Source organism: Lynx canadensis, chromosome F2 (assembly GCF_007474595.2).
Source record: "Lynx canadensis isolate LIC74 chromosome F2, mLynCan4.pri.v2, whole genome shotgun sequence".
NCBI classification, from domain to species: Eukaryota; Metazoa; Chordata; class Mammalia; order Carnivora; family Felidae; genus Lynx; species Lynx canadensis.
The window spans coordinates 44,094,105-44,117,902 of NC_044320.2; the positions used below are offsets into that span (position 1 = coordinate 44,094,105).

A 23,798-nucleotide genomic window follows, 5' to 3' on the forward strand; every position below is an offset into this window, starting at 1 on the left:
AAACGTTAAAAAAATTTAAAAAAAAAAAATAAGCAACATAAAAATAAATGCAAATTCTTAAATTTTTCATGTATTTAAAAAATGCTAAATTCCAGGGGCGCCTGGGCGGCTCAGTCGGTTAAGCGGCTGACTTCGGCTCAGGTCATGATCTCGCGGTCCGTGAGTTCAAGCCCCACATCGGGCTCTGTGCTGACAGCTCAGAGCCTGGAGCCTGTTTCAGATTCTGTGTCTCCCTCTCTCTGACCCTCCCCCGTTCATGCTCTGTCTCTCTCTGTCTCAAAAATAAATAAACGTTAAAAAAAAAAATAAAAAAAAAAAATAAAAAAAAAAAGCTAAATTCCAGGGGCTCCTGGGTGGCTCAGTCGGTTAAACGTTGGACTTTGACTCAGGTCATGAACTCGCGGTTTGCGAGTTCGAGCTCGGTGTCGGACTCTGTGCTGACAGCTCAGAGCCTGGAGCCTGCTTCAGATTCTGTGTTTCCCTCTCTCTGTTTCTCCCCCGCTCACACTGCCTCTCCCTCTCTCTCGCTCTGTCTCTCTCAAAAATAAAGATTAAAAATTTAAAAATAATTAAATAATAAAATTAAAATGCTAAAACGTGACAACATTAGATAAAACTGTTAAGAAAATGATACAATCCCACTGTCATGTTGTTGGTTTTCACGTGCATTACTTTATCCAAGCACACACTGGAAAACATACAACTGTCTGAACACAGTCAAACCTTTACTTGCAACTAATTTCCTTTAGTTCTAAAATGTTCTCATTTGTGGAATTTTTCTTTTGCCGTTTCAGTTAAGCCACTTGATGTTCTGATAGTCACAACCAAAATATTATTACAGAAATTAATCATTTCTTCTACTCATCTTAATATGCTATAAATAACTTACTAATTAGCTATATTTTTAGATCTTTTTTTCCAAATAAACTGCGGCTGCTATGAACAGCAAGTTGTTTATTTTTTTAATCCTCAGAGCTGCACTTTAGAAACAAAAAACTGATGTCGGTGCCAATTCAAAACATAGTCATTTTTTAAACTATTGTCTTGTATCACTCTAAAATTTCTCCAAATTTCCTCATGTTTACTTTAATGAAAAAGTGTGGAATTTTCATCCTTTTATTTCCTTGCTTCCGTTAGTTTGTTTTTAATAACATAAGGACTGCATGGAGATTTTTTTTAAGTTTTTTTAAAAATCCAAACTACACATGGGGCGCCTGGGTGGCGCAGTCGGTTAAGCGTCCGACTTCAGCCAGGTCACGATCTCGCGGTCCGTGAGTTCGAGCCCCGCGTCAGGCTCTGGGCTGATGGGTCGGAGCCTGGAGCCTGTTTCCAATTCTGTGTCTCCCTCTCTCTGCCCCTCCCCCGTTCATGCTCTGTCTCTCTCTGTCCCAAAAATAAATAAACGTTGAAAAAAAAATTTAAAAAAAAAAAAAAATCCAAACTACACAGAAGTAAGTAGAACAAAAATTTGAAGTATCTCTTCATGTGCTTATCTCATCCCTTTGCCAGAAGTTATTGATGCTACTAATTTATTCCAGACTTTCTCTATCCATGTACAAATGTACCACGTTGACTGATGTTTCACTGTTTCTCAAAGGCATGGTCTCTGGAATGGAAGATAATAAAAGAAAATTAATATTAATTGAATAATTACTTTGTGCTACTAACAATTTAGTTTATCATCCCAGAATGTTATTTTTACCTGAATTTTTTTAGAGAAATTATAAATTAAAACAAAAATTAGGTAGTATGGAATAGAATACGAAATATTCATTGCTTAAAAAGATGATGTAATGGTGCTTTAGGAAAATTTCTTCAGTATGGGACATTTGGGTATGTGACCTTACATGCCTCATCACCCTTGCCCATTTACCATGATTGTTCTCCACCTGTAGGGGCTATTCATTAACAAAAAAACCTGTCCTTATACTAAGGGCAAGACTGTTTTTTGTATCTAATCTAAATAATAAGGTGTGTGGTAAGTAGATGTCACCATTCCCATAAAAAGATGGAGTTTCTTTTGGAAAGAATGTGCATCTACTGAGACAGAAAGTAATGTTAGTATTAGTATTAATCTAACAACCAGCTTTACTGAGTAACTACTATGTTCCAGGAACTGTTCTGGGTGAAGGAAATAGAACACTAAACAGGACAAGGAAAGCTACTATTCTAACTGAGCTTACATTCAAATGAGGAGAGGTAAGCAGTACAAATAAATAAGCGGAAGGAAAGCACTGAAGGTGATATGTGCAATGAAGAGAATTTCAGTAGGTTGATTTGACAGGATGTGAATTTTGAATTAGTAGGCCACGAAAGGCCTCTTAAGATGAGGTGACAGGAAGTGGCATGAGGGTGAGCCTTCTAGGCAGACAGGAGAGCTGTCACAAGTGTACTTAGATACAGTGAGCTTGGAACGCTCAGGTGACATGAGGTCCCAATGACTGAAGAGGCCAGATGCATAAGGATCTGTAAACAAAGGTGAGAAGTTGAGAGTTTAAATGCATTGGATGAGATACCACCTCACACCTGTCAGAATGGCTAAAATTAACAACACAAGAAACAACAGGTGTCGGGGAGGATGGGGAGAAAGGGAAACGCTCTTGTACTGTCGGTGGGAATGCAAACTGAGGCGACCACTGTGGGAAACACTATGGAGGTTCCTAAAAAAACTAAATTGCTATGATCCAGCAATTGCACATTTAGGTATTTACCCAAAGAATACAAAAATAAAGATTCAGTGGGGTACATGCACCCCAATGTTTATAGCAGCATTATCTACAATAGCCAAACTACGGAAACAGTTCAGTGTCTATCGGGTGATGAATGGATAAAGAAGATGTTGTATATATCTATATCATTATCGATATCGATAGTGAAATATTACTCAGCCATCAAAAAAAATGAAATCTTGCCATTTGCAATGACGTGGGTGGCGCTAGAATGTATTATGCTGAGTGAAATAAGTCAATCAGAAAGACAAATACCGTATGATTTCACTCACATGTAGAATTTAAGAAACAAAACAGATGAACATATGGGAAGGGGGCAGGGAGAAGAGAGGGAAACAAACCACAAGAGACTCTTAACCATAGAGAACAAACTGAAGGTTGCTGGAGGGAAGTGGGTGGCAGATAGGCTAGATGGGTGATAGGTATTAAGGAGGGCACTTGTGATGAGCACTTGGTGCCATATGCAAGTGACAAATCACTGAACTCTACTCCTGAAACCAAAAACAAACAAAACAAACAAAATATGTTGGGAAGCCACTGGAGGATTTTAAGCAGAGATATAGTATGATGTGCTTCATGTTTTAGAAAATGACTCTCCTTTGTGGAAAAAGAATCACAGGAGGTCAAGATAGGTAAGGAGGTGGGTTAGGAGCCAACTGTGGTAAAACAGGCAACGATAATGCTGGCTGGACTTGGGTACCCAGAATCCACTCCTGTGGTTCTCCAATCTCAAGTTGAGGGTCAAACACAGAAGGACCAAAGAATGGAGATCTGGGGGTAAGAGAAGAAAAATAGGGAAGAGCGGAGTGATTATTATTACTCCGGAGTGATTATTATTACAACAATTACTATAAATTGCTGTATTTGTAAGCATTTGCGGAGCAGAGCCAGGAAATGTTCTGAGTATTATCTTGCACATTCCTTATGGCAACGCATGAGGTAGGTACTATTATTACCACCTTGTACAGCTGAGCACACTGAAGCACGGGGTGGGTAAGTAAACTGTCCGACCTCCTTGCAGGATGGGACGGAGACAATTCACATCTGGGAGGTTGGCCACCAGCCCCACATTCTAACACACTCCCCGAACCATCTGCAAAAGGCAATGGAGGCAATGCTTGCTCTACTCTCCAGAAGGCATAGAGAGATCAGAAGGATAGGTGTTCCTGGGCCCGGTGTGTGTCAGAGCACCCCTGCCATGGCAACTTTGGAAATAATGGCTGTGCATACAGGTAAAGAGATTTGATTGACCGAAAACACACCGTGGTGGCAAAAGGATCTATGAGAATTGAGAGACACCAAGGAAGGGAGACTTCCTCTTGGACCCGGAGACCCGAGAAATTCTGTCAGGCACTACCTCTCAGGGACTCTTAGATCAAACACTTCTCTTCATACAGGGTCACCGGATTCAAATGGTGATGTGTCCTGGCCACTGCCGGTCAGTGGACGGACCAGGAGATGAAGACAGACCAGCTTTCTGCATTTTAACAGTGAAACTTTATTGTTGAGACTTACTGAGCATGACTCTGCAGACAAGATTTTCCAGTTCTCCTCTGCTTGGAGCAAATAGCTATAGCTGAACAATGTCACTTCACCAGTAAGTTTAAAACCCAGTTTTTAGCCAACTAGGTCTAGCTACTTTCTTCACCACAGCATACTACCTCTTCAAAGAATAAACACATGCCATGATTTGGAATAATTTACTATCCCTTACGTCACTTTTGAAATAGAAGTTCCCACAAATACACTGAGTGAAGGCAGAATTATCAGAATCAGAATTTTAAAAATTGGTTGCCTCTAGTTCAAAGGAGATAGTGGGGGGGGGTTGCGTGGGTGGCTCAGTCGGTTGAGCGTCCGACTTCGGCTCAGGTCATGATCTCACGGTTCGTGGGTTCGAGCCCTGCGTGGGGCTCTGTGCTGACAGCTCAGAGCCTGGAGCCTGCTTCCGACTCTGTGTCTCCCTCTCTCTCTGGCCCTCCCCTGCTCACGCTCTGTCTCTCTCTCTCAGAAATAAACATTAAAAAAATTCAAAGGAGATAGGAATTTATAGCGATTGGAATGTATAATGATCAATATTTGCCATAATACCTTAGCAGTGCCTTTTAATCATACTACAAATACCTAAGTCCAAAAGATCATCAGAAACAAATACTAGTGGAATATACTACTGGAGTACTAGTCCCAGTGGAGTCATATTATTGACACTAATCTACTGTGTTGTGGGTTGAATTGTGTCCTCCCTAAAAGATAGGTTGAAAATCCAACTCCTGGTACCTGTGAGTGTGACCTTATTTGGAAATAGGTCCAAATCCTTGCAGATGTAATTAAGATACATATTCAGATGAGGTCACTCTGGAGTAGGATGGACCCTTATTCCAATCTGACTGGTGTCCATATTAGAAAAGAAGAGACACAGGGGTGCCTGGGTGGCTAAGTCAGAAACTCTTGATTTTGGCTCAGGTCATGATCTCACGGTAGTTAGCGTTGAGCTCCGTGCTAGACGTGCAGCCTGCTTAAGACTCCCTCTCCTTCTTCCTCTGCCCCTCCCCGTGTTTGCTCCCTCTCTCTCTCTCAAAAGAGAGAGAGAGAGAAGAGAAAAAAAGAGATACAGAAAGAGTCGTGCAGGAGAAGAAACATCACGTGAAGACACAGATACACATAAGGAAGAAGGTTCCTTGTCATGATGGAGGCAGAGAGTAAAGTCATGCTGCTGCAAGCTAAGGCATGGCTGGGATGACCCACAACCATCAGAAGTGAGAAGAGAGACAACATATCCTGGTGACACCTTATTTCTGGACTTCTAGTCTCTTGTGAGAGAATATATTTCCGTTACTCTAAGCTACTGGAGTTAGCGGTAATTTGCTACAGCATTCTTAGAAAAACTATAAACGCGTACTGCTAAAGGAATCCTAAGAGACTTCACCTTACTTCAAGCTACATGGTCATTCACATCAGGATGGAAATCACCGTTGCTTCCATTTTCACTAGCCTTTGACGATAGACACGGTATCTGTTTACTCTTTCTTTTCATAATGTTAGAAATGAATTGCTTTCCTTGCTATTCCAACCCACACAAACCCCTAAGGAATACTACTTAATTCATAGTTTGGTCAGGTAAGTATCATGGATCTTGCTCATGCTGGTCTGGGGGCATGGTTTCCTCCTAGATCCAGTGAGAAGTCACCCTTAATGTCTTCAAGAAATACATTATCTTCTGAGTCTTAGAAAATGTCCAAATGAAACAAAGTCAAGAAGAAAAAATAAAAAGCAATTTTGGGATCTCATATTTCCATGTCTGCCCTGGAACACTTCCCCATCTTCCTGCCTCGAACACTGCCGTGGACAGTGGTACCCTCTCACCCAGAATCCTCTTTACGACATAGTGTTCAGAGAACGAACAGCCGAGATGCCTTCAAAAGTATGTATTGAGAAGAAGATGCTGTTTTGTCCTGGAGAACGGGTGGGGGGACGTAGAGAGGGAGTTTCAGAAACCTACTCATTCAGAAGGGGTCTGAGGAAATTGTGAGGCTGGACGATTTACTCAACCGGTCTATACCTCCGTGTACTCTGCCCTACGAGGTGGCAATAAACAGTACCCACCTCGTGGGTTGCTATAAGGAATGTGCAGGACATATTTAGATAATACTCAGGACATATTTAGAATTCTCGTATTTGCTGGTGAAAATATGAAATGCCACTTTAGAAAAACAGTTTGGCACTTCTTCAAAAGGCTCAACAAAGAGTTACCACAGGACCTGGCAATCTACTTCTAGGCCTATACCCAAGAGAAATGAAACCCACGTCCCCGCAAACGCTCGCACAAATGTTCGTACCGGCATTATTCACAACAGCCAAAAGGGTGAAACAAATTCAGTGTTCATTAATTGATGAATGAGGAAACAAAAGTTGTGTTTCCATACAGGAGAATGTCGTTTGGAAATAAAAACTAAAGTGCTGATACATGTGACAATACGGGTAAGTCTGGAACACGTTTGGCTAATTGAAAGAAGCCAGTAACGAAAAACCAAATATGATTCCATTTACGTGAAAATTTCCAGAATAGGTAAAAGCCATAGAGACAGAAAGTAGACTTGTTTTCCAGTGACTGGAGAGAGGAATGAGGAAGCACAGGGATATTAAAAATATTCTAAATTTAGGGACCCGGCCGGGTGGCTCAGTGGGTTAAGCAACTCTGCACAGTGCAGAGCCTGCTTGGAATTCTTCCTCTCTGTCCCTCCCCCATGCTTGGTCTCTCTCTCTCTCTCCTCTCTCTCTCTCTCTCTGAAAATAAATAAATAAAAAATGATTTTTAAATGTTTAAACTTAGATTGTGGTGATAGTTGCACAATTTTGTCAATATACTAAAATCTACTTAGCTGTATACTTTTTTTAAGGTGTACAGTGTGATGTTTTAAAATACACATACAGGGGCACCTGGTGGCTCAGTCGTTAAGCGTCCGATTTCGGCTGAGGTCACGATCTCGCGGTATGTGAGTTCGAGCCCGAGTCGGGCTCTGTGCTGACAGCTCAGAGCCTGGAGCCTGTTTCCGATTCTGTGTCTCCCCTCTCTCTCTGACCCTCCCCTGTTCATGCTCTGTCTCTCTCTGTCTCAAAAATAAATAAACGTTAAAAAAAATTAAAAAAATAAAATAAAATACATATACATTATAAAATGATTACCACAATCGAAATAATTAACATGTTCATCACATCACAGAGCTTTCTGTGAGTGTGAGAGAAAAGTTAAAATCTACTCTCTTAGCAAATTTTAAGTAAACAAAACAGTATAATTAAGTACAGCCATCACACTGTATGTTAGATCTCCAGAATGTATTCATTTTGCAAACCTGAAACTTTATATTCTCTGATGAACTTTTCTCCATTTCTCCCCACCCCCCCCCCATCCCTGATTACCACCATTCTGTTCTCTGTTTGGATGAATTCGACTTTTTCAGATTCCACAAGTAAGTGAGATCATGCAGTATTTGTATTTCTGTGTCCAGCTTATTTCCCTTTAGCATAATGCTCTCTGGTCTCATCCTTGTTGTCATAAATGGCAAGCTTTCTTTGTTTTTTAAGGCTGAATAATATTCCATCTCTATACATACCACATTTTCTTGATCCATTCATATGTCAATGCTTAGGTAGACTACATTTCACGTCTATTAGGAATAATGCTGCAGTGAACATATCTCTTCCAGATACCAATTTCATTCCCTTTAGAATATACTGGGAGGTTGGGTTGCCAGATCATGCGATAGCTATATTTTTAATCTTCTGAGGAACCTCCATACTGTTTTCCAAAATGAAAGTACCAATTCCTACTAACAGTGCACAAGGATTCTTTTTCTCCCCCACATTGTCACCAACACTTGGTTTTTTGTTTTGTTGTTGTTGTTGTTGTTTATATTTTTGAAAAAGCCATTTGAAGAGGCATGGGGTGATCACTCATTGTGATTTGGATTTGCCTTTCCTTGTGATCAGTGATATTGAATGCCTTTTTATATACCTCTTGGCCATTAGTATATATTCTTTTGAAAACTGTCTATTCAGGTCCTTCGCCCATTTTTTTCATGGGTTATTTATTTCCTTGCTACTGCATTGTTTCAGCTCCTTATATATTTGTATATGAACTCCTTATCAGATGTATGGTTTGCAAATATTTTCTCCCATTCCATGCATTGTCTCTTTACTCTGTCGATTGTTTCCTTTCTTGTGCAAAAGCTTTTTAGTTTGATGCAACCTTATTTATTTTTGCTTTTGTGGTTGGTGTTTTGTTGCCATATTCAAAAAAACCATTGCCAGAACGATATCAAAAAGATTTTCACCTATGTTTTCTTCCAGTAGTTTTAGTTTCCAGACCAATATTTATTAAACAATATTATTATTAATATTATTAAATGGGTAAATGGTATCATATGTGAACTATATGCCAATAAAGCTGGTTTTTAAAAATCAGTTCAAAAAAGAATAAGTCAATGACTTATAAAAGATTATACTTGGGGGTGCCTGGGTGGCTCAGTCGGTTAAGCATCTGACTTTGGCTCAGGTCATGATCTCATGGCTCATGAGTTGTGCTGACAGCTCAGAGCCCAGAGGCTGCTTCAGATTCTGTGTCTCCCTCTCTCTCTGCCATTCCCCTGCTCATTCTCTCCCTCTCTCTCTCTCTCTCTCTCTCTCTCAAAAATCAATAAACATTAAACATTTTTTAAAATAAAATAAAAGATTATACTGTATTTTAATGTAACAGAAAAAATAATTTAAAACTGTGTATTCACTGGGATGCCTGGGTGGTTCAGTTGGTTAAGTGTGTCTGACTTCGACTCAGGTCAATACTCATGGTTCATGAGTTTGAGCCCCACATGTCTGTCTCCCTCTCTCTCTCTCTCTCTCTCTCTCTCTGCCCCTTCCCCACTTGCGTTCTCTCTCCCTCTCTAAAATAATAAATAGCTGTAAAAACAAAAAAATCCCAAAAATTACTAGCCACATTTACAGACAAATGACGAAACTTAAAAACAAAAAACAAAAAGCAAAAAAAAAACCCTGTGTATTCATTTCCTAGAGCCGCCATAGCAAAGTACCACAAACCGGGTGGCTTAAAACAACAGCAATTTATTATCCCACAGTTCTGGAAGGCTAGAAGTTCAAACTCCAATGTCAGCCAGATTGGTTTTTTTCTGAGAAAGAATCTTTTCCTTGCCTATTCCTAGCTCCTGGGAGATGCCAATCATCTTTGGCATTCTGTCTTATACGTGCATGCCTCCAGTTCTGTCTTCATATTTATATGGCCTTCTCCTTCTTGTCTTTATATGGCCACCTTCCTTCTTTGTCTCTGTCTTCTCTTCTTATAAAGACACCAGTTATATTGGATTGGGGCCTAGCCTTAAGATGTCATCTTAGTCTAATTACAGCTGCAAAGACCCTCTTTCCAAAGAAGGTCACATTCACAGGTAATGGGGATGAAAACTTTGACATATCTTTTGGGGGGACAAAACTCATTCTGTAACAGACTGTCCGTTATTCCAATTGATTCTCTTATCTAGTCCCTTGTTTTCAATAGTTCAATGTTAAGAATGAAGTAGGTACTAAATAAATATTCATTGACTGATTAACCATTCAATCTATAGAGCTGTCTACTTTAATTTGAAAGACCTTAGGGATAGAGTCTATAATCTTACTTGAATTTATGTCCTAATGTTTAATTAAAGGAGTACTTCCTTCTAATCAAAGGCTTTGCATTGCATTCTTTGCCAAGATAACTAGCTGATGGATTGTTTGCTGAATTGATCCAATCAGTCATTTAGGTGGAACTCTGTTAACTGGTGAACTCAGTCAGAATGATCTTGAAGGTATAGCCATGTTGACTCACCTTCTTTTAAAACAGTTTAAGCTCATTTCCTCTTGCTTTGTCCTCTGTGGAGATAGAGAATGTTCTTCTGATAATAATCCGTTATCCTTCTAATATCCAGGCCAAACAATCCCAAATTCTGTAACCTTTCATTTGAGTCCATACATGGATTTTTAAGACCCACCAATACCTAGAAATATTATCTGATAAATTTTATTTAAAAGGTAACTAATTACACTGCCCTCTATTACCTATGTTACTCTACATTAAAAAGAAAAACACACAAAAATTTCACTTAGACTTCTTAAAATATTGTATGCTTGTTGAAAGACTTTTTTTTACCATGGATCGCAAGCCATTTGCTATTTTTTCATCTATATTACCCCCCACCACCAGCTTTCTTGAAATTTCTTCCATGATTAAAAGGCATAATCATCTTCTAAGATTAAAAAGCATAACTTTGGACTACCAAAAGTAAAATATTTGGCTTCAGAATTTTTCTGTTTATCATTATAAACAACATATACCTTTTTTGAAAATTCCGGAGGTAATTGGACTAAACATACTTTCACTTGTACTTTAATTCTTAATTATCTTGCAAAAGGAAGTTACGCATAACTTCTTTGTTCATGTATGTTGAATGTTGAGTCAATACTAGAAAACCTGTTCTGAAATATATTAGAGATGGCCCATCTACTCTTTGTATTTATATCACTACCTGGGTCTTCATTGCAGCTTACATTTCATTTTAAGTAGGTTGAACATAAAATAAATTTGAATATTAGGCATAAGTGTGTGTTGTTTGGGAGGAACCATTTTACTAAATATATTCAGAACCATAAAATATTTTATTGATTCTGGTTCATTTACAGAACAGGAAGTAGAAATGGAGCCAATCATTTTAAGGGCTGTAAATGGCTTTTAGAGCATTCCAAATGTATAGGAAATATCTAAATGTATTTCATCTGTTTCTGAGAAACATTTTATTTAATTTAGAGCAATTAACTATGAGAAAGAATCGATGTTTCACTAGATAAAGAGGAAGATTTTCTTTATATGTGGCATGAAGAGAAGGTTTACAATGATTTTTTTTCTCTTTTTTTCTTTTTCTTTTTCTTTTTCTCTTTTTTTACCTTACAGTCCTGTGAATGGGAATCTCTCCCAGTGCTGAGTATCATTGATCCTGTCTCCATTTCTGCCTCCTGGATTCTGTTCCCAGCTCCTATCCGTCCTGCCTTCTTCTCTGGTTCTCAACTTAATTCTCTTACAGTTACAAGCCAGTTATAGGCTAACTTCACTAGGGAAACTTTTTGTACTGAATACCAGGGCGTTTGCCTGGATTCGAAGAGGGGACAGGGAAGGAATGATCTGGTCTGTTATCGCTGGACTGATGGTCTCATAAAGCACTATACACAATGTACTATCTTTTACTAGGAAGTAGACTTAAGATTTATATTTTTTTCCTAACACGAACAACAAGTGGATGCTTTATGTGCAGTTGTATTAGGAATGTCCCTATATGCTATCCAGATCTCTCAAGCGGACATATGTGGAGCTTTTAACAGAATTATTGTTGGGGTAATTCAGATGAAAATCAACGAGGGCCTTCCTTAGAGTCTCCATTTTAGGTGCAACTATGTCCCTCTCCTGAAATGAAAGTATTTTGAAAACAGAGGTCATGACCCACTCATCCCAGTATCTTCAGTGCCTAGAAAATGTCTTCAAAATTGGGAATTCAATAAATACTACTTGTTGTTTTCCTTCTGCTTTTGATTGCATATATCACAAATAAAGCTCAAACCTTCTGAATACTTTCCCCCTTCCAGAGGTAAAAGCTATTATGAATATAATGTTTATTTTTCCTGAAGATATTTTTATACTTTTTTAATATAATAGATCATATATCCGTATACAGGATGATACTGATTTAATAAGTAATTACACCTTATATAAATGGTATCAGATAATAGATGTTATTTTATAACATTTTTGTTCAACATCACATTTTCAAAATATATCCATGTTGGAATGCTTTTCTCTCTAGTTAATTGATTTTAACTACGGCCTAGTAACATTATTTGACTATACTTAAATGTTGAATTTTGTCAAATGCTTATGTGTCCATTCATATATTTACATTTTTTTCCTCTTTAATCTGGAAATATGATGTGTTGTGTGAATGCACTTGTTTCTGGTGGGAAATCATTTTTGCATTTCAGGAATGCATGCTATATTCTCTTTGGTCTGATATTATATTTCTAGAATAACTTTATTTTGGTTATGATTTTCAGAGTACATACTCAACTATTTGTTCCATTTCTTGATTATTAATTCTTCTATATGTTCTCAGTAACATATTTTTAGTCTAGTTTGAGACTAGATTTTGATACTAGACTAGACTCTTTTAATAAGAGAGTTGAATATGTTTATTCTTGTGATTGACATACTTGGCTGTATTTCTATTTTTTCCATTTTTTGCTTTCCAATTAATATTTTATATTTGCATTTTTTCTCTAACATTCTTCCACTATGGATCATTAATACTTTCTAATGCTGTTTAGTTTCTATATGATTTGGAAGCTATTGATTTCATTTCTTTTAGTAGTTACTTTAATTTTTGACAGAAAAACTTAGTTTAAGAGCTTTAAGAACTTAGTTAAAAACTTCAGCTAAGAAATGGTGAAGATATTAGAGAAAATATTTGTAAAACATTTATCCAGAAAAGGACTTGTATTCAGATATACAGAGAACTTTCTAAACTGAACAATAATTAGAAAACAAACCCACCCAGTTTAAAAGATGGGTAAGTGATCAGAATAGACACTTCACCAAAGAAGATATACAGATGACATAAATGAAACTATAGTGATGAATATATGTCATTATGCAAATTGTTTTTAAATAATTAATAATTACTTAAAGTTATTTATTAATTCAAATCCCAGAGAACTGTACAACACAAAGAGAGGATCTTAACATAACTATCAACTATACTTAATAATAATACATTGGGTGCCTAGGTGGCTCAGTCTGACTCCTGATTTTGGCTCAGGTCATGATCTCATGGTTGTGCCATCAAGACTTATGTCAGGCTCTGTGCTGGGTATGGAACCTGCTTAAGATGCTCTCTCCCTCTCTCTCTGCCTCTCCCCTGCTCATGCATACTCTCTCAAGATAAAAAAAAAATCAATATTGGTTCATTCATTATAAGAAATATACCACATTAAAGCAAAATGTTAATAATAAACCAAACTCTGCATGTACACAACGGGTAGGAGTAGGTAGGTATATGGAAATCTATGTACAATCTGTTCAATTATTCTGTAAAATCTAAAACTGGACTAAAATAACACAGTTTATTTTTTATTTTTTAATTGTTTTAGGTCATCTATATACATAAGATGTATAATAAGATACATAAAATTATCTATATACATAAGTTAATCTCTTTATGGAGAAATAACATTGTTTTTAACAAATGGTAATAGAACATCTATATGCCAAAAAAGTGAACTTAAAACCCTTACTTAATACCATACAAATATTTAGCTTAAAAAAGGATTATAGACCTAAATGTATAACCTAAAACCATAAAACTTCTGGAAGAAAACACAGGAGAAAAGGTATTTAGGTTAAGGCAATAATTTCTTAGTTTGCACAAAAAAATGCAAATCACAAAAAAAAATGGATAAATTAGAATTCCTCAAATTTAAAACTACTTTTCAAAATACACTGCTAAGAAAATTAGAAGATTGGGGTGCCTGGTTGGGCTCAGTCAGCTAACATTAGACTCTTGATTTGGGCTCAGGTCATGATCTCACAGTTCATGGGATCAAGCCCCACCTTGAGCTCTATGATGACAGTGTAAAGCCTACTTGGGATTCTCTTTCTCCCTCTCTCTCTGCCCCTCTCTTGCTCATGCTCTCTCTCTCTGTCTCTCAAAAAATAAATAATTTTTTAAAAAGAAAAGAAAATAGAAGACACAAACTGAGAAAATATTTGAAAAATAAATATCTGATCAACGACTTAAATCTAGAATATATAAAGAACTCCTACAATTCACTGATAAGTAGACCAAAAAACGTCTTTAATAGTCAAAAGATTTGAACAGACAGTTCATTAAGAAGAAGTGTGGATAGCAAATATGCACATAAAATGATGCTCAACACCATCATTCATTACGAAGTACAAATTAAAACACAATGAAAAGGCACTGTATCTCTACTAGAATGACAATTAAAAACAAAAACAAAAACAGACCAGACCAATCCTAGAAAAGTATGAGTAACTGGAACTTTTGTACATTGTTCTTAGGAATGTAAATAGTACAGTTGCTTCGGAAAACAATTTGGTAGTTCCATATAAAGTTAAATATTTACCTACCCTAAAACCCAGCGATTACACTTCTAGGCCTTTACCCTTGAGAACAAAAACAAATGTCTACATAAAGACCTGTACACGAATGTTCATAGAAGAGTTGCTACAAATGGCAATAAACAGAGATATCACAAGTTATAATACATATCCATACAAGGAAAAATATTTGGCGATACTGTTCATTGCTTTACCAGCTTTTGGGAGGGGCAGAATGCGATAGGATCATGGATCCCAGGGATCCCTTGTGCTACACCCACACTTGCTACAAAATGGATGCATTGTTGTGAGGTGATTTGTGTGACACTGTTTCACCGAATTAGACAATCTATATCATCTGAGAATCTAAGGACAGGAAGGATAAACTCTACCCAGAAGATACGTCAATTCTAGCCAAAATGAAATGCTGCCCCTCCTAGGCAAGATAGGGACCCATGTAATCAAAAAGCAAGTTGGTCTCTTTAAGACATAGCGCAAAAAACGGGCTCAGCTTTGGTCGCTGTGGTGGCAGATTACACCTTGGCCATAGCAGTAGTGGGATCAAGTTTGGCGGGTGGGAGTCCATTTGCATGGCTGCTCCATTCAGAAGCCCACTGTTGCATCAGTGGATTAGCTAATGACGACAGCTTCTGGCCAAAACAAAATCGCTGAGTCATTCTGGCTGCTTGGCTGGTTCCTCTTTCATGTTGGATATTCTCTGTTCCATACTAATTGTCATGTAAAGATACTCATGCCAGTTTCCCTAAGTCCAGGCACATGCTTCTTCTCCCGAATCCTTCTCCTCAACCCTCCAGTCTCTGTCCTCCCAGGTTCCTGGGCAACTAGCCAAACCATTCATCACTGTTCATAAGTCCATGTATACTCTTTGTTGTGTTACTTCACTTTCCACACGAAACAGATGTTCCACTCAAAGCTCTTCCCATTGGGAGGATCTCCTCACACAACTCTCTTTTAGGGCCACTCCTGAATAGTCCACTTTTAACTTTAACCCACAAAGAAAGTCAATTCATCCCTAACTTATGCTTGACCTTTCTCCTTCTTCCTCACCTTCTTCTCCTTCCCCCCCTGTGTAGCCATACATAGCGGATGATATGGAGTCCTGGGCCCGTGCTGTCCGAAGGCTTCCTGTAGTTCTGGCCCCAATCTTGTCTGATCCCCCTTCCACATTATTAATGGATTGCACCGAGCCTTCCTGACATTATATCATGATGGCTCTGACAGAACACAGCTCACAAGAGTCAGCTCTGATCACTTGGTTATTTGAGTTTCCATGATCAGATGCTTCTTCTCATCAGGACTCAGGAACACTCCAGGGGCTATTTTTAAGTGGAGTATAGTTTCACTTCGGCAGAGGTCATGGCCTCCCTCTGAAAACTTAGGAATCTTGGTTGTGATTTTCCTATTGGGGCTTGCCTTAAATTTGAGAGACTTTTCATACCACAGACAGCTTTAATACCATTGGGACTTGCAAGGTTATATGAAGGTTAAGTGGTCCATGTGGACAGACCGCTTGCCCACAGCCTAGACCTGCTGCAGAACATTTCTTTCCTGGGCCAGACTTGGTAAATAAATCACAGCAATTTTCCTCAAGTGTGAAATACGCTTCCTCCAGAATGCAAGAAGGCCTACCAAGCACTGTGCTTCTTCTCGCTGATGGCAAAAGCCATCAGTTCCATGGTCCAGATAGTTACTTACTACTTCCCTTAAATCTCTTAATTCCTGAGATATTATTCTTGCCAGTGTGTTCTTTTCTACTAGTATCAAATCCAGGGTCATCACTGGAAAGAAATTTAATTCTTTCACTGCTACATCAACCTGGAGATATCAGGACTCCAAGGACTGGCAGTGATGGAGTTCTCACTGTCAGCTGGTCAGGAAGTAATCCAGCTTTAATTTCCCATTGTAGAGTCTGCTTCCTGGGACCACTCCCCATCCCCAATGGTCCTATGTCAGGCTCCCTGGAAACAGACTCAGACAGAGATTTGCATGCCGAAGAGTTTTGAGAAGTTCTATAAGTAGAAAGGAAAGCAGCACGGGCAGGAGGAAAGTTGAAGTGAGATGCATTTGTAGCAGAGACCTCAGCAGATCCCATGAAGTGTTATGAAGTTGGATGACACTTCAGAGTTGTCCAATTCTGGGGCAAATAAACCAGACTTTTGTATTCCCACATCAACCAGTTTATTGAATATAGGCTACTTCTGAAAAAGGGCCTACTCACTCTGAGCAGCAATGGAATTTTTTTCTTGTAAGTCTAAAATTGGGGTGCCTGGGTGGCTCAGTCAGTTAAGCATCCAACTCTTTTTTTTTTTTTTAACGTTTATTTATTTTTGAGACAGAGAGAGACAGAATATGAACAGGGGAGGGGCAGAGAGAGAGGGAGACACAGAATCGGAAGCAGGCTCCAGGCTCTGAGCCATCAGCCCAGAGCCCGACGCGGGGCTCGAACTCATGGACCACAAGATCGTGACCTGAGTGGAAGTCGGAAGCTTAACCGACTAAGCCACCCAGGCGCCCCTAAGCATCCAACTCTTGGTAGCGGCTCAGGTCATGATCTCGCCATCATGGGATTGAGCCCCATGTAAGCTTCCACATTCAGCATGCGTTCTCTCAAATAAAGATTCTCTATCTTTCTGCCCCTCACCCCTCTTGTGCTCTCTCTCTCTCTCTTTCTCAAAATACATAAACATTTTTTAAAAATAAAATAAAATTTTTTTAAGTCTGAAATTATTCAAAATTATTTTTGCTCAGATCACAAAGCCCTTAACCTATTCTGGCTACACATTAACCACCCCTATTTCATATTTTGTACACACATACATTGTATTTTCCAATTAGTATGTTATTGAATTTACTCATTTGCTCAAATTTTGGCTCAAAATTATCCCTCCTGCTTAGTGGTTGTTTTGGTGTCTGATTTTGCAATCTCTCTTAGTCTTTGTATGCCTGAAATGTCTTCATTTTGACCTCAATATTAATGATAATTCAATTAGGTATAAAATTCTATGTTGGTAGTTATTTTTCCTAAACTGATTATATTGGTGCATCTCTGACATATACTGTTTCTGAGAAGTTATTCTTCCTTTGCATTTGCTGCAATGTATTCTTTTCTTTCTGCAACTGTTGTTAGATGTATACAGGAGCCTGTCCTTGTATCCTCCAGGTTCTTAAATATTCTTTCATATACATACTTCTCATCTCTAACACCACTGCTTTCTGGGTGAATTATTTATTACTCTCTTCCAATTTACTAATTCTTCCTTGCCTGTGTCTAACCTAGAGTGTATTCAGGGGCATCTGGGTAGCTTGGTCTTTAAGCATCTGACTTTAGCTGAGGTCATGATCTCATAGTTCGTGAGTTCGAGCCCCACGTCGGGCTGTGTGCTGACAGCTCAGAGCCTGGAGCCTGCTTCAGATTCTGTGTCTCCCTCTCTCTCCGCCTTCCTCTGCTCACACTCTGTCTCTCTCTCTCTCTCAAAAATAAATAAACATTTAAAAAAAAAAAACTTCAGAGTGTTTTCCACCTGTTAGAGTTTTTAATTTCACTGCCTATCGTATTCATTTTCAGAATTTTTAACTAACTCTTTTTCATATCCAGCTCTTTTTTTTTTGTTTCCTTTTATCCTGGGTTTTATTTAATTATTTCTTTGTTCTTTATGGATGTTATTCCTTTAGTCATCTCCCTGAACATCCTAAGCATATTTATTTTAAGCTACTTATCAGGTTGTCCTACTACATTAACTATGATGTACTGAATTAATATACAAGGTTTTTATTTTCTTGACTACTTTTTTAATAATAGGGTTTTTTTTTCCTTCTCCCTGGGGTTTCAGGAGCCATCAATGGTCTCCAGGATTCCTTTCTCTGTTTATTCCTCTATGTCTAGTTTTGTGGTGCTTTTACTCTGTCCCCCAAATCCCTCATATCAAAGCCACATCTTTTTTATTTTTTTGAGTTTTTATTTATTTATTTTGACAGAGAGAATGAGCAGGGGAGGGGCAGAGAGAGAAAGAGAATCTAAGCAGGCTCTGAGCTGTCAGCCTGGAGCCCAACGCGGGGCTCCGACTCACAAACCATGAGATCACAACTCAAGCCGAAACCAGGAGTCAGGCACTTAACCGCCCAAGCCACCAAGATGCCCGAAGGCCACAACTTACATTGAAGACTAGATACTATAAAGCAGTTGCTGTCACAAAGTCATCTTGGGGCTCAATTCCTTTTCTGGTCACAAGCCTGTGTTTTTTTTCTTCTGTCTTCCACAGTTTCATATGAGCCCAGATTTTTTTTCCCCCTTTCACAAGAGAGTGGCTTCTCACCCAGCCCTGATTTCAATTAGTGAGCTTGGTTCTTCTTTCTACCACCTCACAGGGAGCAATTTACTCCACAAGCATCAACTACCAGGCTTTGTGCCCAGAGAGAGTCAGGCCTGTTCCCTCATCTGGCCTCTGCCGACCACCAATCGTTTCTATGTTGTATCTGTTCCACAGAGACACTTGCTTTACTTTATTGTTTTAGCACAGCTGTATCTTTTTAAATTTTACTTTAAAAATTTTATCTATCATCGCTGTGTATTTGGAACTAAGGAGTGCTTCAAAGCGTAATTCACAGGGCCATTGTATAAAAGTCGATAAATATTTGTTTTGAAACATTTGTTGAATGAATAAACGAAATGCTCTTTGCATTGTTAGAAGTCCCCCAGGGCCTTTGTGCTAGTCTCTCAGCCTAGAATGAACTTTGCCTCTTTTCAATCCTACTCATTATTCAAATATTATTTCCCCTACAAAGATTTCCCTGATGACCATATGCCCTACACAAAATTAATTATTTTCACTCTGCTTCTCCTTGCATTTATTACAAATCTTTTATAGCATATTTCATATCATATAACAATCATCTTTATGTCTGTCACCTCAGCTAATTGCAAAACTCCACCTTATTTAACTCCGCATTCTTTGTGCCTCGCACAGTAGACTGCATTTTTACGTTTTCAAGTGTTTGTAAAGTGAATCGTTATGAACCGCAGACCAAAAGAATATACTATTTTAATCATTAAACTGTCTCTTTTCCTAATATATGCTCAAGATGTGAAAATTTTTTATGTTGACCCAAGCAGTGTTAGGCCCATTTTATGTGTTACACCAATATGTGGGGAAGAATTTGTGATTTAAGTTCTACAAGGGCTGATCGGACCTTTAAAAGCAATAAAAGTGTACCGTGAAAAAAAGTTTTCCTTGTGTAACTTTAACCTCCTTGGCTTAGATGCCTGAAGGAGAAGCACTATGTCTTAAGTGTCTTTTTTTTTTTTTTTTTTTAAAGAGAGAGAGAGAGAGTCCACCAGCGAGAAAGAAGGACAGACGGAGACAGAATCTTAAGCAGGCTCCATGCTCAGCGTGGAGCCTGACGTGGGGTTCAGTCTCACGACCATGAGATCACGACCTGAGCCGAAATCCAGCATGGACGCTTAACAGACTGAGCCACCCAGGCGCCCATAAGTTGTCTTTTTATGTTTCTAATCCCAGGCATGGCAAGTGGCACAAAGTAAACCCTTAATGAGTGTTACTGAACTAAAACTGCAAAAGTTTTGCTGCCTATTACGGATAAATTGTCTCATTGTTATTCATACGATGTGTATAGAGCAAAATAGCAGCTATTATTAATAGAGATCCCCCTGCGTGCGGAGCACCGTTAACTATTTAAATTCAGTACTGTGTTTAACTGTTAAAATAACTGAGAAAGATATTTAATAATGGAAACCATTAATGAAAACAAGTAAAAAACCATACGCATGAGAATTAAAAGCACGGTGATATAACACTGTACAGAGACTGCAATGGCTAAACATGAGCGATACAAAAAGCATATTAAATAACCACTTTTCACAGATCAAAACGTTCTAGTTCAAAGAAGATAATTCGTCTGAAGCTACCTAGCAAATCCCAGCAATACTAAGGTCTGCACACAGGTCGGTCTGACTTCCAACCTCCGCTCTTTCCTCTCCACATTCTCTCTCTGAACCACATATGCTCCTTAAATTCTTACTCGTCGCTCCCTATTTCTGCTCAGTAACATCTTTGTGACATTCTCCGTTCACTATTTGGGCATAAAACTTAACTATAAATATGAGTGAAGAAAGAAGAAAGTAAAACTTCTCACACGGCTTTAGGAGATTGGCTGTCCTGTGGGTTTCGTGTTTTTTCTGTCTTCATATATGTTTAAATAATCGTCTAAAGGTCCCATCCAAGTCGGAGCAGACAGGCGCTTCCATGGTGCGTCTCAGGGCAAAGAGACTACGTACCATTGAACAGCAAATGTGAAACAAGGAAGTGAAAACTACATGGAGACTGGGCCTCAGAAACGGCCCCACCCCCTCACAGCTGCAAAATCATGTCCGTGGAGAGGTTGCTTGGACGCACAAAGTCGCTTCGGGCGGACACGCCAAGTCGGTCATCTGAGACAGAGAGAGCGAGCTAACTTGTTCACTGCTGCTGAAGAACAGGAAATAAGCTGGAAGAGACCCTCACTAGGAATTATGACAATGAGGGGTGTCATATGCTAAGCAGAATAAACTTCTTTATATTATTCCCCTACAGCCATAAGAGGATTAAGTCTTCGCTAGTTAACTTGTTATCTCAGTGATAGACTCTCCAATTGAGGGATTTTGATTTTCACCAAAAAAGGACGGCTTCAACAGAGTGGTCCACCAGGGTGAGAAAATGAGGCCACCCTTGTGCACGGCCCGATTTCCCGTGCCACCTTGGAATTTAGCACACGCCCCGTTCTCCATTGAGGGGTTGGCCCTTACTCCAGCAAGCTCTAGCCCATTTAAGCAGTGAACGTTTTAAATCAGCGTAATTATATTTCACATGGCAATAAACACTCTCAGCGTAAGTGCGCGTAATTTGTCCCTTTGTCTGATTTCTTTGTTCCATTAGTTCTCTCCATGGTGAGCACAAAATAACAGGATCTGTGATGATTCCCTAGAGATTACTCTTTCTTCCCCCCCCCTTTTAAAAATGCTCAAGATGCTTGTTTTGTTTGTTTGTTTATTTGTTTATTTATTTTTGAGGAAGGAAAAGAAAAAGTTGAATTTTAGCGACAAATCTCATCTCTGGCCATTGGGTTTGGGGAAAAAAAAAATGAGGCAGGTTACCCATGTGAAAAGTTGTTCTTCACTGCAGGAAACCAGGGTTTCCAGGTTTTTCTGCGTCTCTTCTCACTCTCTGTTGTATGGCCGGGCCTGAAGTTAGCCTGACTCCAGTTGGGGTGTCTGGCTTTGATTGGTATTCAAGTGGAGTGGTGAGTGTGTAAGGCTCTAATCCCTGCAACACATGGTAATTTTTTCATTCTCTCTCAGCCTCCACCTGTTCCATGGTCCAGTGGAGGACTGCAAATCCTATCAAGGGAGGGCAACCCGGCTAAGCCTGCCTCCCTGGCTTCAGTCCATCACATGTGCGCTCGGGCTGCAGAGCACCCAGCCAGCTGCAGCCCAACGATCGTGTTATCAGATGACGGATGGCTTCATATCAGGTGTTTAAACTGACGAGCTGCCCCATCTGGTAAATGATTCGAGAAGTCTGGCCTTGCTTGATGAATGGGGAAAGTGACAATGCCAATCAGAGTGACCCCCGCAGCCTCCCTGCTGCTGCCCCAACAGCCACAGTGGCTTCTCCCCCACTGGTTGACTTTTTCAATTCTATTGTCACTCAGCTGAGGTCAGACCTACTGTCACTAAATTGTCACTAAATTATATCATTAATCCAAATATTTTCCTCGCAAGAACCTTCATAAAGTGGATGCCAGGCCTCCAGCAGACTCACGGTCAGAATTAGAGGGCGAGACACAGGATCCGGTCCAATAATTTTTGAGGTGGTTTTGCATCCCTTTTCACGGCCTGTTTTGAAGTAAAGGTGGTTATTTTGGAGGAAACAGCCCATTTCACCCCACATCAAACCAGGATCCGCTATAACGAGCGATGCAAGAGAGCTCAACGTGTTGTGCGCGGATCTGAAGGATGTAAATCTTTCCCTGATATTAGTAGTCAAGTGCCAGGTGGTGTCTATGAACGTTTGAAGGGAGTTCTCAGGATGGCTTTCCCAAAGTGTCCTTTTTGTTTGTTTGTTTCAAGTTGTCATTTAAATCCCAGTTAGTGAACATATAGTGTAATCTGGGCTTCAGAAGTAGAGTTCAGTGATTCATCACTTACACTTCACACCCAGTGCCAAAGTATCCCAATGACAGGGTTTGTGATTTGATGATCTGGTTTTCAAAAAGTCACGTTTTTAAGAACCTATAATGTGTGTTAACCGTTGCCCGCTTTCGCTCAGTACGACAGTGCCTGTGGGGAATATGTATGCTTAAGGCTAGACTTACCAAGCACAAGACAAAATGGAAATTTCCATTAGTGGGATTGAAGTCACATCACCCCCTCCATGTTGTCTTGTGAAGACACAGTCTATTTATAGATAGTCTATCATATCAATTACTCATCATAGCAAATATCAAATAATGAAGATGAAGCAGAATGCATGAACACTTCAAAAACAATTTTCTACGTAATATTTATTTTCATCAGCAATTCCAAATGACTGTGAAAGACTCACGAGCCAAGCGCCGATTGTTTTCTTTTTAATTTAAAAATATATTGTCACCCAGGTCTTTGATGAAAGTGCTGCTTTGTCCACCCCAGTGATAAAGCACATCATTTTTTGCAACCATGAACAGTGAATAAACAAAACAAAGGGGGAGTTTAATGGGAATGACAGCACAGCAGGTACATTTATGATTTAGTATCATTTCAGTTTTCATCCAGGAAAATTGTCAACCATTCCAGGAATAAAAAATAAAATGCTATGTACTGTATGGTATAACCTCTTTAAATTGGCAATTTGTAGCTGTTTGATAATTCATTCTTAAGCAAACCTCAACTGCTTGCTACCTGCTGTATTCATTAGCCTGTCCATCTTCCTATTCCCCATAGAGCGTGCAGAACTATGATTGTTAGAAAAATGTTGTGCTGCTGTGAGTGTTTCCTACTTAATACATGTATATATGTTTGCCACACATTTTTATGCAATTGTTTTAGAAAGATGAACAAACATTTTTTTTTTGGGGGGGGGGGCCTGGAAGATGGTTATTAATGCTTTCTGGATGTTTTGCAATGGATCCATTTTAGATAAATAATGTATTACACACTGTGTCATATGCAGTAGAATTTTTTTTATTCATCTATTGAGCATAACATGCAAAGCTCAATATAGAAACTACCAAATTTTAAGAGCAACAGCTCTCTGTATGTGGCACATTTGCAAATATGGGTATTTCAGGGTGCAAATTAAAATAGTTTGATGCAC

General features: G+C 39.0%; 1 long non-coding RNA gene across 1 annotated transcript; it reads right to left on the reverse strand.

The window, feature by feature from the left end:
• Positions 1–1,430: 1,430 nt before the first annotated feature.
• LOC115506407 lies at positions 1,431–20,733 on the reverse strand. The gene is made up of 2 exons (XR_003966367.1): positions 20,602–20,733; positions 1,431–1,606 (listed from the first exon to the last, which is right to left on the reverse strand). It is a non-coding gene; the product is annotated as an uncharacterized LOC115506407 (long non-coding RNA).
• Positions 20,734–23,798: the final 3,065 nt, after the last annotated feature.